The following is a 15,639-nucleotide window of genomic DNA, read 5'->3' as shown; positions in this document are numbered from 1 at the left end:
TTTTTCGATATTAATTTTTAATTGCGTTTTTTGGTTCGTTTTGTGGGTTTTTTGCATGTGACTGCCCTTTCCCCCTCCCGAAACCTCCATTATATATTTTTCTTGGTTTTCCCTTGTCGTCCTACCCACTTTTTGTTTTTACGCTATTTCGTTTTGACATTCCGGATTGGGAGATATTAATTTTTCTTTATTTTTACGTGTATTCGTGCCCCCGTTTTGCGCGTGAACGCGCCCTTTTTGGATTTTACGCATCTCCACGCACCCCGGTCGTGTCCGCATGACCTGTACCGTCATCCCGGTGCTATTTCAATCCTGTCACAGCAAATTTCTTTTACCCCGCCCCGCGCACGTGCGCGGGACGGAGGTACGCGTCCCTTTCCTTGGGCACCCCCTACCCTACCCTACCCTATCCCACCCCTACCCTTTCCTTGGGCACCCCCCACTCCCCTTGGGCCCCTGCCCATCCCCACCCCGCCCATTTTCCCCCACCCCTACCCCTGCCCATCCCCTCCCACCCCTACCCACCCCCCCCACACCCTTCCCTATCCCCCCTACCCTGCCCTTCCCCACCCCAACCGCCTCCCATCCCCTCTCTCCCTCCTCCTTCTCCCACGTCCCTTCCCTTCCCCCGCCTTCTCCCCTCCCTCCCCTTCCTCCTTCCTCCTCCTCCTACCTCAGCACCTCTTCCCCCTCCACCCCTCCTTCTTCTCCCCTCGCCAGCCGCCTGGGGGCGCTGCCGCCGTCGACGCCCGACGCCCTCCCGTGACGCCCGATGCCCTCCCGTGTCACCGTCGACGCTCGACGCCCTCCCATGTCGCCGTGCCGCAGCAGCCGTCTCGCAGAGCCGCCCGCTGCCCGCTGAGTCGAGCCGCGTCGTCCGCCCGTTGCGCCGCAGAGTCGCCCAGGTCGCCCGGAGTCTGGTCGCCGCCTCCCGCTCGAGCAGCCGTCGCCGCCTCCTGCCGAGTTGTCGTCGGCCGCCTGCCCTCGCCGACGTCAGCGCCGCCGCTGCCGCTCCCCGGCCGCGCCATCCTACTCCTCCTCCTCCTCCTCTAACTGTCAGGTTAGTTAGCTTTAATTAACCTAATTAACCCTAATTAATTTAGTTAATTTTAGTTCGGTTAAACTAACCCAACTGTAGTTAGTTTAACCCTCCCCCAATCAACTAACCCAACTGTAGTTAGTTTAACCCCCCCCCCCCCTAGTCAACTAACCCTAGCCTAGTTGCCCTCACCCTAGTTAGGTTACTCTAACCCTAAGTTAGTTACACTAACCCTACCCTAGTTAAACTAACTTTAGCCTAGTTACACTAACCCCCCTTAGGTTAGTCCCCACAGACCTAACTTAGTCTACTAACCTAACTTAGCCTACCCCAGACTAACCTGACTTGCCTTGCCTTAGTCTATCTACCTGACTTTGACTAACCTAGACTAACCTAATTCCTTCTGACTAACCTGACTTGACTTCATGTGACTTACATGACTTACACAGACTAACCAGACTTAACTGACTTACTTTTAACTTACTTATCAGATTAACATGATTTACATGATTTAATTAATTTCTAAATTAATTTTCCCCTCAAAATAATTCTAAAAAAATTCTAAAAATTCTCTTTGCTTTTTTCCAAATTTTGGAAATTTTTTCGCTGGAAATTTCCAACCCTACAGTTTCTGAAAATTAAATATCTCCCAATTTATCCCCCAAATTACCAACAAATGTAGAAAATTCATTTAAAAATAGTAAAAAATTCTTTAAAAAATTCTAAAAAATTCCCCTCACCCCCCTTGACCATTTTTCATTTATTTTTCACTTTAAAAAATTATCATACATGGTATCCCTATTGTTTTTTAAAAAAAAATAAACTAATTAACTAATTAACACACCAACAAACGGAAATTTTCCTTAACACTCTCTATTTTATTTGCATAGATTCCATTGTGGATATTTCCTCCATATTCATGTATTGTATATATTGATTTCCCTATTCTTATTTTTTTTGTTAAAAAAAAAAAACAAAAAAAAACAAACAAACAAACTACACAAATAAAAAAACAACAAAACACATCCACAACCCATACTAACCACACAAACAAAATAACCAACCATAAATAATCATAAATTACAAAAATAAAAAAAAACCAACAAAACCCAAATCACCACATCCACTAAGGTGTTGTCTTTGTTGTTTCGTCAGTGGTCTTTACTTTTCCTTTACTGGATTCACTTCTTTTGGGGGACTCTTCCGTGTGCATTTCTACATTACATACACACCCCTTCCAGGTATTTATTTTATGTGCTTTATTTATTTTCATTTTCCCCTTAATCACATATTAATTGTTAAAGTAAACTCTTTATTCATGTAACGTGTCCACTAGAATCATCTAGGACACGTCTTAGTAGTCCATCGAGAAGAATGTCTAGAAAACTCCGCCCGACACTCCCTTGGAATGTTACGGGTTTTGCAATCTAGGTCTTCCCGCGTCTACCACGTAGCGGAAGTATCCTGGCCGTTTCCCACTTAGGATCGACCGGAATTAGGGTTTCCCTGTTTGGTCATTAGCTAACAGCAACTAGCGTCAGACCCGAGCGAACTACTTTACGTAGGAACACCAGGTCCGAAGCGGATTCACGCTGCACTTGGTTCAAGGAGAATGGGAAACGAGAGGGATGCAAGGCTCAACCTCTCTGCCATAAAGCATAGTCCCATTCCGTTCCCCTAAAACAGCGTAAATCGGGTAGGATGTAACTCTAGGTCATCGTTCTCATTATTAGCTTTGATGATGATGATCATCCCGCTATTCGTCGAGTGATTTTGAGAAAAGTTCCCGGCTAACCGGGACCACCCATCCATAGGACGGACCCATGGTCCATCCTCCGCACTTTCCTCGGTTTGTTTTAGTTATGTAATTACCTAACACATTAATTTGACATATAACAAACAGCTTCTTTGATTAGCCCTGTTAAGCACTGGTTCCTTCACGTAATCTTATCACGTGACATAGAAAAACAATATCAAACAACTTCTTTATTATCATATCATTATTTTATCTTTGAAATACAGAGGGTTCCGCCTGTAGGCTTGTTCATAATCCGCCCGAAGGCTATCCAGTAATCCACCAGGGATCACTATTCCAAGCTTCTGCCCGTAGACTAGTATGCGGGCCTCGGGATCCAATCCCGAGTACGTTAGCCTCTTGTGCAGGACCCGGAAGGCGAGGGATTTACGGCCAGAGCCCCCCCTGGCACCCAAGCGTCCTCCTGCTCCAAGTAGAGCTCAACGGAAAGACCTCTCGCGGCGGTTTCGGTCCACGTTCCCGGCGCGGTCAACAACCCCCTTGGTTAGGGTCAGGCAGGCAGTCGGGGGTAACTGAGCTGCCACTCCCTTCAGGCCTTCAACCTGAAGCATTTATATATCTTTCATCCTTTAATTCCTTGAACAAACAATGCAAACAGTGCTTTCTAAACTGTTACAAGCACAATCAATTCCAGTGGTCGTTTAGTTGGCAAACTGTTAAGGAGTGACTCCTTCTCTCCGAATGCATCCCGCATTCGATCCGGAATCAATTGCAACTTGGCAAGATTCCTATCGTCCTTGGGTTAGGGTCATACCCAACTTAACCAATACCTTAGGTTTTATTAATAGTAGATCCCGGCGACCATGTCGCTTTAATTTATTGACTAATCATTTGCGCCGAGCAATTACTTAACTTCCCTTAACTTGGCAATTTTTCCCTAATGAGGGCGATGTAACAGGATGACTACTCATCCCTTTTCAAGTTAAACTTGCGCAAGAACCTGCCAACCTCATTCCAAGGAATGGCAAAACTTTCTTACGATCAAACCACAAGGCTATGCGACGTTGCAACTAGTTGCACAAGTGTCGCCTCCATTCCAAGAGATCATTTCACCTATTGAATGGCATTTTCTGGTCACGGAATTATCTTCAGATGAGAAGCAGGGTTTAGGGTGTCTTTTTACCCGTCCCATCCCTAATTTCACTAGATCGACAACGTTTAGTCCTAGGGTTCCAACTCAATTCGAGTCTCATCATTTTGAGCGATTGGTCCTTAAGGTAGGAACCCTAGATTATTGTTTGCATGAGCATCCAATTAACTCAACATTTTGGGAATGTGGTTAGGACTATTGGGCATGAAGGTTTCGACTTAGCGACAATTGGAAAACTTGGCCGAATCCTTAACGTGCTAATCCCTAGTTAGTGTTTGGGGTATCTATTGTATTGACTGAACCATGCCCATACGAATCCTTTGCGGCTAGGTGATTTGGATAATTCACTATGCTTGTCTCGCGACAAGGATGAATCCTTCCCTAGAGACAATAAACTAGATCTAAAGAAGAAAAATGGTTTCGACTACCACAATACATGTAAACATGAGACTCACTCTATCTTTTATTGGTAAAGTAAAAATACATGATAAGCTGGATACCAACTTTCTTAGGACCTACTAGGACTTACTTCAAATAATCATGACTACTACCTTGTTATCTACACTTTAGAATCTCATGCTTTGTTTAAATTCTGCAACCTTTCCCAAATGCAACACTTGATGAATCAATTTTATGCACGATGAAAGTGCAACATGCAACCCTTTCATAACTACAACGTAGTTAAATGAGGTTATTGTAGAGTTAGTGTTGGTATATTCTTTCTTGCAAGCACATGCCACATGCCAATCCCTAGATTCATTTTTGATACACCACCATTACTTTTCGGACAACCTCCTACGGGTGTTAACAGCTTTTCCCCATGAACAATTACAATAAAGATTTTTCCTAAATTGCGACATAAGCTTATTCTTTCCATGTCTAGTCAAAAATACACTTAATAACTTTAGCCTTATAATGATAGGCGGTAGGTGTTCTAGGCTCGTCACTTTGAAATGCAGGATAAGGCAGCATAATACTAGGGTCGTAAGATGGATAGACAACTCACGTTCATCATATTGAAAATGTTAATAACTCCATTTCATGTCATGAGCTAATTTTAGTAATCGATCAAATAGACAAATTTTCCTCAATTGCCTTTTTAATTCGCCTTGGTAAATTTGAACATGCATATGTGCTTTCTATTCCGTGAGAGTTATTATACCTAATGCATTACTTTTGCATAGAATCAAAAATCATAAAAAAAACCTGGGTCTGTGGGCTCAGGGAGATGTCCACTTGAATGCTAGGAGATGAACCTCCCACAGGTGCGCCTTGTGTCTTCTTGGGAGCCATTGTAGACGTGAATACGGACTCCGCAGATTCCCTCTAGCCTTTACTCTTGCTCTTCGAGACGGCTAGGAGGTCGATACCTTCTCCTCGCGTAGGAATAGAAGTTTCCCGAACCCGGTTTTTTTAGAACTGAGAAGCCGCATAGGATCAAGGCCTATGGCCTTAACCTTAGAAGCTTCTTAAAGAAGCTTCTAAGAAGCTTCTGGGCAACAGCAGCAACGTCGGGGGGTCCCAATGATTGGGAAGGAGGTCGTGGTCAAGAAGAGGATGGGCGGTGGCCTGGGCCTTTCAGCAAGGCGGCGGCGTTCCTGGTCGCGGCAGGAGACGGTGGTCACGGCAGCCTCCTCCTCCTTCGAACCTCCCTCACGCAGCCTTCCGACTAGCATTCCCCTCTTCAGCACGGCGACGTGTATCCCACCCTCTCCCCTCAGCACGTAGGGGATGATTTTATAGGCATGGGGGGGGGAGAGAAGGCCTCCACCACGTGGCCCCTTGCATGGGTTCCCCCCCTCCCATGCAGGCCATGACTTTCCTATGTCCCATCCCCCCCACACTCCCTTTTCTCCAGTCGTGCATCGGCTGGAGAAAAAGGGATAAAAATAAGAAAAAAATTTGCATTGAATATTCAAATTGCCCCTCCCAAGAGGGTGTTTTTGTGAGACTTGCGGTTTCAAACTTTCGGTTTTGATTTACCAATGCAGAGGACCCCATTTCTCGCGTGCAGGTCACTCATTACACCGCCGATAATTCCAACAAGAAGGATAACCTTTGCACGAGGTTTACGCGGTGTGTGGGAAGTCAATATTCACGGGTGGGAATATTACATTATCTCCCCCTTAGAAGAATCGAGATGTCCTCATCTCGAGATAAACTGGGGATATTGAAGATAGAGAGAGCTTTCATCCATCCAGGTAGCGTCCTCTTCGGGATAATCTTTCCACTGGACGAGGCATTCTTTCAAGGTTCTAGATCTCAACCGTCTCTCCCTAACATCTAAAATCTTTTCCGGTCTTAGTTCAAGGACTCCTTGACTAAGCATTACAATTTGTTGGTCATCGAGTACATGATTAGGGTTGGGCACATATTTTTTTAAGAGACTAATATGGAATACATTGTGAACTTTTAGGTTATCCGGAAGTTGCAATTTATAAGCATTGGGTCCAGGCATTTGAGGATTTTATACGGCCCACAGTACCTTGGACTTAGCTTCTTGCATTGTCCTAGAGATAGAGAACTCCTTTTCGGCCGTACACGAATGAAGACCATGTCTCCTTCTCCGAAGATCCTCTCTTGGCGTTTCAAATCCGCATATGCCTTTTGTCTATCTTTGGCTGCTTGTATGTCTTGTCTTATTGACCTTATTTGGTCATCCATGTCCTCCAACATTTGTCTTGAAGCTTCCACTCTCAGGGTAGGATCAAAAAATTTTAGGGGACTTCGACAATCATGACCATACAATGCCTAGAAAGGGGTCATTTGAATGCTCTGCTGGTAGGAAGCATTGTAGGCAAATTCTACTAACGGCAAGTACTGAATCCACCTCTTCGGCTCTCGACAACAGTATGCCCTAAGCATATCCTCAATGATTTGATTTACTCGCTCTGTTTGTCCATCTGTTTGGGGATGGTAGGCAGTGCTAAAACAGAGTTGAGTTCCAATAGCTTCAAAGATAGCTCTCCAGAAGTGTGAAGTGAAGAGAGAATCTCGATCGCTAATGATCCTTCTAGGTAACCCATGTAACTTGAATATCTCCTTGATAAACACTCTTACAATGTCGAAGGCTTTATAGTTTGTCTTTACTGGAATCAGGTGTGCAACCTTAGTAAGCATGTCAACTACAACCATAATGGAGTTGTATCCTCCTTGGACTTGGGGTAAGCCCACCACAAAATCCATACTGATGAATTCCCATTTCATCTGGGGAATATCAAGTGGTTGCAATTTTCCTGGCATCATGACATGTTCAGCCTTGATACGTTGGCAAGACAAACATTCAGTGACATATTTGAGAACGTCACCTTTGAGCCTCTCCCAATGGTAGCTCTTCCTAACTGCATTAAGAGTTTTTGCATAGCCAGGATGTCCTGCGAAAGGGGAATCATGAGCTTCCCATAATATCTTCTGCTTAAGTGACTGGCTTGTTGGTATACATAGCCTTGTTCTGTAGTAGATAAGTCCATTATCAATGGAAAATTCATGATATTTGGCCTGTAACTTCAGATTCTGATCCTTGGTAGATATTTCTTTTATCATTGCTTGGTAGGCCAAGTCATGGCATGCTTCCTCTCTAGCTAGTTCGAGTATAGGGTTGTTTGGCATAGATACCTTTGTAGCCAGAGTTCTGGCCGTTGATGGATTCTGCAAGATTAGGGAATTTAGGAATGCCTTGCGACTGAATGCATCGGCAACTACATTCTCTTTCCCTGGTCGATACTTGATTTCAAAATCATACTCCTCCAATACTTCAATCCATCGACGTTGCCTCATGTTGAGCTCGTTCTGGGTAAAAATCCATTTGAGACTCTTATGATCGGTTACTAGAGTAAACTTGTTACCCAACAGGTAGTGTCTCCAAAGCTTTAGAGCATGGATGACAGCTAATAATTCCAGATCATGCGTGGCATAATTCTTTTCATGACTCTTCAATTTCCTTGAAGAATATGCTACTGGATAACCTTCTTGCATGAGTACACACCCCAAGGCAAGAATGCTGGCATCAGTTACTACCTCGAACTCCTTATTGAGGTCAGGAAGTTTCAGAATAGGTGCTGATACCAAACATTTCTTCAATTGGTCGAAGCTATTTTGCTCGGGAGTTGACCATGTAATAGAAGTTTGCTTCTTTAGTAAGTCGGTAAGAGGTGCTGCAATCAAAGCATAGTTTTTGATAAAGACCCTATACCATCCTGTCAAGCCAAGAAAACTGCGTATTTCTTTGACGGATACTGGTACTGGCCATTCAAGCACATCTCTGACTTTGGCTGGGTCTACTAATATCCCTTCTGATAATACTATGAATCCTAGATATTCAATCTGACGTTTGAAGAATGCACACTTCTTCATTTTTGCATACAGCTTATGAAACCTCATTGTTTCAAGGACAATCCGAAGTTGAGGTTCATGATCTTCTTCCTGTTTAGAATAGACTAACGTATCATCGAAGAAGACAAGCACGAAATCATCAAGATATGGTCTAAAAATATCCTACATTAATCTATTGAAGGTGGCAGGTGCATTTGTAAGCCCGAATGACATAACCAAAAATTCAAAGTGCCCATATCTTGTATTGAAGGCCGTTTTTGGAATATCTTCATCCTTGATCCTGATTTGATAGTAACCTGACCTGAGATCAATTTTGGAGAAGATCTTTGCACCTTGAAGGCGATCAAGAAGCTCATCTATTCTAGGAATAGGATACTTATTCTTGATTGTTGATTGATTCAGCCCCCGGTAATCAATACATAGTCGAAGTGTCCCATCTTTCTTTTTCTGGAATAGAACTGGAGCTCCCCATGGAGAGTTGCTAGGCCGGATGTAACCCTGATCTAACAGTTGCTTGAGTTGTTCCTTCAACTCAATAGCTTCCGGAATGGACATTCTATAAGGTCTCTTTGCAATTGGCGCAGCTCCAAGCATTAGCCTTATTTCATGATCAACTTCTCTTGGAGGTGGAAGTTCAGTTAATTCCTCAGGGAATACGTCAGCGTATTCTTTTAGCCAAGAGGGTCCCTCATGAAACTCTTGCCTTTGATCTAACTTGTTGAGTTTGATCAAGTAAACAGGTAATCCTTTCCTAACCCCTTTTATGATCCGCGATACTTTGGCTAATTGGATCCTTGGCACTCCTGCCTCACCTTGAGTTGTAACAAACTCTCTTTCAGAGTTTCGAAAGGAAACTTGACCCTTTCCACAATGGATGTGGGCGTCATTAGGCTTAAGCCAATCCATCCCGAGTAGACACTCATGGATACCTAAGTTCATGACTCTGAATTTGACTGAGGTTTTCTTTCCTCCCAGATAGAACTCCTCCTTAGCAGTTTGCCTGGTACAAGTTACCTCACGACCGTTTGCCAATTCCACAAGTAGGGTAGGAGCTTCTACTGTGGCTATCCCTAATCTTTTAGCACACGCTGGTGAGATAAAGGAATGTGTACTGCCACAATCAATCAAGGTTTTGAAACCTTTACCTTGATAGTCCGACGGTGTTTGAATCACCGAGAACTGGCGATTCGGCCCCTTCTTGTGTAAAGCGGCATGGACTATCGCTCTTTCGAATTCCGCTTCCATAGTCGGATCTTCCTCTTCTTCTGCTTCACATCTTTGCCTATTGGTAACGCAGGCAGTTCTTCCTCTTCCACGGGTGGCGGCTTCCTGACCGCTGCCTGCACCTTGACGGTGTCCCTCGCTGAGCTTGGGACATTGCCTTTTGAAGTGACCGAGTTCGTTGCAGTGGAAACATCGGAGGTTTCGGCCATTACTGTGAGTAGGAACAAAGTTATTGACGTTATTTGTCCTTGCTTTCTTCCTTTGTCCCTGATTGTGGCCTTGAACTCTCTTAACTTGGGGTCTGAATGCCCCTCTGTTCGGGTCGCTATAAGACCAATTTTTGTTACCCCTCGGTCTAGCTTGTACTTCCTGAATTATAGGTGCCGCTCGAATGAGTGCATCCTGAAGATCTGATGGACGCATAGATTCGAGACGAGTATTTACAGGTGGATTTAAGCCTGCGCAAAATTTGGACACCTGCTGTGTTGTGTCCATTTGTGGCGCATACTTTAAGAGTGAGACAAATTTAGAGTAGTATGCATCAAGGGTGAGTCCTAACTGTTTTAGCTCATAGAACTCATTCATTTTCTGTGTACGATATGCAGGTGGCAAATATCTCCCCTGCACGGCTTGCTTTAACTTCTCCCAGGTAACGGACCCCTCTGAAGTCCCTTGATCCCTGCACCATTGTTTCCACCATAGTCTGGCTTCACCGGTGAGTTTTAATTTGGCGAGCATGGCCTGATTGGTAGGTGCAATACCAGCTACTTCGAAGTAATCCTCCATAGATTCAATCCAAATCTCAGCATCCGACTGGACGAATCTGCCTCTCCCGTCAAACTCGGGTGGCTTTATCTGTTTGAGGAGGAACTTCTTCTCCTGGATCACAGTAGTACTTGATGTAGGGGGCGAATTTGGACCCTGTACCTGGGGTTGTGCCTGAGTAAAAGTTTTCTTAACATTATTGTATGATAATTGATATTAGCTTATCTTTAGTTCAGCTATCTCGTAAATCATGAAGCTACTTAACTTTTCGCAACAACCCTGATGCACAATCGGATATTGATAAAGGAAGTCCTTATTTATATTTACATGGGCGTAGCCTTATACAACATCTCGTGTGATGATAATCCAGTCATTACATTTAGTTTGGGGAGAACAACATTGTATTGGATTTGTCTACAGGAAATGTGTAATAGTAGGGTTTTGGATCATGAATCTTTAGGAATCGATAACTCATTGGAAGTTCAGGATATCCTTTCCACTGGAATCCATACTTCCCATGGCGGCCCAACACCTTAATCCTATCAGCTGGAATTACACGGGTTACTTCCTCATATACATATGAGTTCAATTCAACCCTCCGACCTCGAATATGCAAAGTCGAATTTACGTGAGCTTCCACAAAAATGAACAGCTTCACGACTTTCAAATCTTCCAACCACTTGATCCTCTTTAGGTTGGTTTGTAGATAAGCGAACCGGTGGGCAGCTATGTAGTAGATTCCTGAAGACCCGGTCCATCTTCGTTCTATATATAAAGGTGATGGGTTATAAATCTGCTCCAGGATGTTCATCATTTCAATTCTCCGCCTATAATGCGGAGAATGCATTGCAGTCATAAACATGATCCGGAACACCAAAAACTTGTTCCACGCTTCATAGTTCTGCAAGACAGTATTGAAGATGAGGAAATGTTTGGACAGCAACAATTTATTTACTTCATTTTATTGAGATCTCACGAAAACAATTCCGTTGTTGGTCAGCTCTGATACCAACTGTAACGTGTCCACTAGAATCATCTAGGACACGTCTTAGTAGTCCATCGAGAAGAATGTCTAGAAAACTCCGCCCGGCACTCCCTTGGAATGTTACGGGTTTTGCAATCTAGGTCTTCCCGCATCTACCACGTAGCGGAAGTATCCTGGCCGTTTCCCACTTAGGATCGACCGGAATTAGGGTTTCCCTGTTTGGTCATTAGCTAACAGCAACTAGCGTCAGACCCGAGCGAACTACTTTACGCAGGAACACCAGGTCCGAAGCGGATTCACACTGCACTTGGTTCAAGGAGAATGGGAAACGAGAGGGATGCAAGGCTCAACCTCTCTGCCATAAAGCATAGTCCCATTCCGTTCCCCTAAAACAGCGTAAATCGGGTAGGATGTAACTCTAGGTCATCGTTCTCATTATTAGCTTTGATGATGATGATCATCCCGCTATTCGTCGAGTGATTTTGAGAAAAGTTCCCGGCTAACCGGGACCACCCATCCATAGGACGGACCCATGGTCCATCCTCCGCACTTTCCTCGGTTTGTTTTAGTTATGTAATTACCTAACACATTAATTTGACATATAACAAACAGCTTCTTTGATTAGCCCTGTTAAGCACTGGTTCCTTCACGTAATCTTATCACGTGACATAGAAAAACAATATCAAACAACTTCTTTATGATCATATCATTATTTTATATTTGAAATACAGAGGGTTCCGCCCGTAGGCTTGTTCATAATCCGCCCGAAGGCTATCCAGTAATCCACCAGGGATCACTATTCCAAGCTTCTGCCCGTAGACTAGTATGTGGGCCTCGGGATCCAATCCCGAGTCACGTTAGCCTCTTGTGCAGGACCCGGAAGGCGAGGGATTTATGGCCAGAGCCCCCCCTGGCACCCAAGCGTCCTCCTGCTCCAAGTAGAGCTCAACGGAAAGACCTCTCGCGGCGGTTTCGGTCCACGTTCCCGGCGCGGTCAACAACCCCCTTGGTTAGGGTCAGGCAGGCAGTCGGGGGTAACTGAGCTGCCACTCCCTTCAGGCCTTCAACCTGAAGCATTTATATATCTTTCATCCTTTAATTCCTTGAACAAACAATGCAAACAGTGCTTTCTAAACTGTTACAAGCACAATCAATTCCAGTGGTCGTTTAGTTGGCAAACTGTTAAGGAGTGACTCCTTCTCTCCGAATGCATCCCGCATTCGATCCGGAATCAATTGCAACTTGGCAAGATTCCTATCGTCCTTGGGTTAGGGTCATACCCAACTTAACCAATACCTTAGGTTTTATTAATAGTAGATCCCGGCGACCATGTCGCTTTAATTTATTGACTAATCATTTGCGCCGAGCAATTACTTAACTTCCCTTAACTTGGCAATTTTTCCCTAATGAGGGCGATGTAATAGGATGACTACTCATCCCTTTTCAAGTTAAACTTGCGCAAGAACCTGCCAACCTCATTCCAAGGAATGGCAAAACTTTCTTACGATCAAACCACAAGGCTATGCGACGTTGCAACTAGTTGCACAAGTGTCGCCTCCATTCCAAGAGATCATTTCACCTATTGAATGGCATTTTCTGGTCACGGAATTATCTTCAGATGAGAAGCAGGGTTTAGGGTGTCTTTTTACCCGTCCCATCCCTAATTTCACTAGATCGACAACGTTTAGTCCTAGGGTTCCAACTCAATTCGAGTCTCATCATTTTGAGCGATTGGTCCTTAAGGTAGGAACCCTAGATTATTGTTTGCATGAGCATCCAATTAACTCAACATTTTGGGAATGTGGTTAGGACTATTGGGCATGAAGGTTTCGACTTAGCGACAATTGGAAAACTTGGCCGAATCCTTAACGTGCTAATCCCTAGTTAGTGTTTGGGGTATCTATCGTATTGACTGAACCATGCCCATACGAATCCTTTGCGGCTAGGTGATTTGGATAATTCACTATGCTTGTCTCGCGACAAGGATGAATCCTTCCCTAGAGACAATAAACTAGATCTAAAGAAGAAAAATGGTTTCGACTACCACAATACATGTAAACATGCGACTCACTCTATCTTTTATTGGTAAAGTAAAAATACATGATAAGCTGGATACCAACTTTCTTAGGACCTACTAGGACTTACTTCAAATAATCATGACTACTACCTTGTTATCTACACTTTAGAATCTCATGCTTTGTTTAAATTCTGCAACCTTTCCCAAATGCAACACTTGATGAATCAATTTTATGCACGATGAAAGTGCAACATGCAACCCTTTCATAACTACAACGTAGTTAAATGAGGTTATTGTAGAGTTAGTGTTGGTATATTCTTTCTTGCAAGCACATGCCACATGCCAATCCCTAGATTCATTTTTGATACACCACCATTACTTTTCGGACAACCTCCTACGGGTGTTAACAGCTTTTCCCCATGAACCATTACAATAAAGATTTTTCCTAAATTGCGACATAAGCTTATTCTTTCCATGTCTAGTCAAAAATACACTTAATAACTTCAGCCTTATAATGATAGGCGGTAGGTGTTCTAGGCTCGTCACTTTGAAATGCAGGATAAGGCAGCATAATACTAGGGTTGTAAGATGGATAGACAACTCACGTTCATCATATTGAAAATGTTAATAACTCCATTTCATGTCATGAGCTAATTCTAGTAATCGATCAAATAGACAAATTTTCCTCAATTTCCTTTTTAATTCGGCTTGGTAAATTTGAACATGCATATGTGCTTTCTATTCCGTGAGAGTTATTATACCTAATGCATTACTTTTGCGTAGAATCAAAAATCATAAAAAAAACATGGGTCTGTGGGCTCAGGGAGATGTCCACTTGAATGCTAGGAGATGAACCTCCCACAGGTGCGCCTTGTGTCTTCTTGGGAGCCATTGTAGACGTGAATACGGACTCCGCAGATTCCCTCTAGCCTTTACTCTTGCTCTTCGAGACGGCTAGGAGGTCAATACCTTCTCCTCGCGTAGGAATAGGAGTTTCCCGAACCCGGTTTTTTTAGAACTGAGAAGCCGCATAGGATCAAGGCCTATGGCCTTAACCTTAGAAGCTTCTTAAAGAAGCTTCTAAGAAGCTTCTGGGCAACAGCAGCAATGTCGGGGGGTCCCAATGATTGGGAAGGAGGTCGTGGTCAAGAAGAGGATGGGCGGCAGCCTGGGCCTTTCAGCAAGGCGGCGGCGTTCCTGGTCGCGGCAGCAGACGGTGGTCACGGCAGCCTCCTCCTCCTTCGAACCTCCCTCACGCAGCCTTCCGACTAGCATTCCCCTCTTCAGCACGGCGACGTGTATCCCACCCTCTCCCCTCAGCACGTAGGGGATGATTTTATAGGCATGGGGGGGGGGAGAGAAGGCCTCCACCACGTGGCCCCTTGCATGGGTTCCCCCCCTCCCATGCAGGCCACGACTTTCCTATGTCCCATCCCCCCCACACTCCCTTTTCTCCAGTCGTGCATCGGCTGGAGAAAAAGGGATAAAAATAAAAAAAAATTTACCTTGAATATTCAAATTGCCCCTCCCAAGAGGGTGTTTTTGTGAGACTTGCGGTTTTGAACTTTCGGTTTTGATTTACCAATGCGGAGGACCCTATTTCTCGCGTGCAGGTCACTCATTACACCGCCGATAATTCCAACAAGAAGGATAACCTTTGCACGAGGTTTACGCGGTGTGTGGGAAGTCAATATTCATGGGTGGGAATATTACAATTCACCCACAGTTTCCACGCGCATTCGCGCTCAACACACACATACTTTTCAATTAAAATAAACCCGCCGTTCACTTAGCACACGCTACGTGCGCTACAGAGGTACTTTAATTTTTATTTAAAATAAACCAGCCGTCACATGAGTACGCGCTGGCAAAAAAGTGCTCCACATCACCTTAATTTGTAATCAATGAACTTGCATTTAGAGACCCCGTCGGGTATCGAAGTCCGGATTCGAATTAATGCACCACTTCACCTAATAATTGGTAATTTAATTTATAATAAGGAACCGCCATTTTCTTGCGAAGGTTTATCACCTAATAAAAATTCACCAATTTCTTAATAATTTATTAAAATCAACCCTTCATTAAATTAATTCCCCCTCACTGCACTTACTTCCCCTTTTTAATGAACCGTTTCGTGGGATGGGTATGCGCAGTCCTTAGAGTTCTATCAACCATGTAGTCTTGATATGTGTCGGATGTGGTATTGTTTTGGTTTCCTGTCTTTGTTACGGTTAAGGGTACGGTGTGCAGTTTTTTCTTTTCTAGCCTGATATGGGGTTTAGGGTGTTTGCTTGATGCATCGCATGAAGCTTTCAGTCGCATTTGTCTCAAGGTCATGTCGATTTTTTATTTTTTTTTCTAGGATGTGGTT

The sequence above is a fragment of the Lygodium microphyllum genome, unplaced genomic scaffold, assembly GCF_053477565.2.
Source record: "Lygodium microphyllum isolate KBCC unplaced genomic scaffold, Lygodium_microphyllum_v1.1.10 scaffold_97, whole genome shotgun sequence".
In the NCBI taxonomy this organism is placed as follows: Eukaryota; Viridiplantae; Streptophyta; class Polypodiopsida; order Schizaeales; family Lygodiaceae; genus Lygodium; species Lygodium microphyllum.
This window is presented reverse-complemented; position numbering follows the sequence as displayed.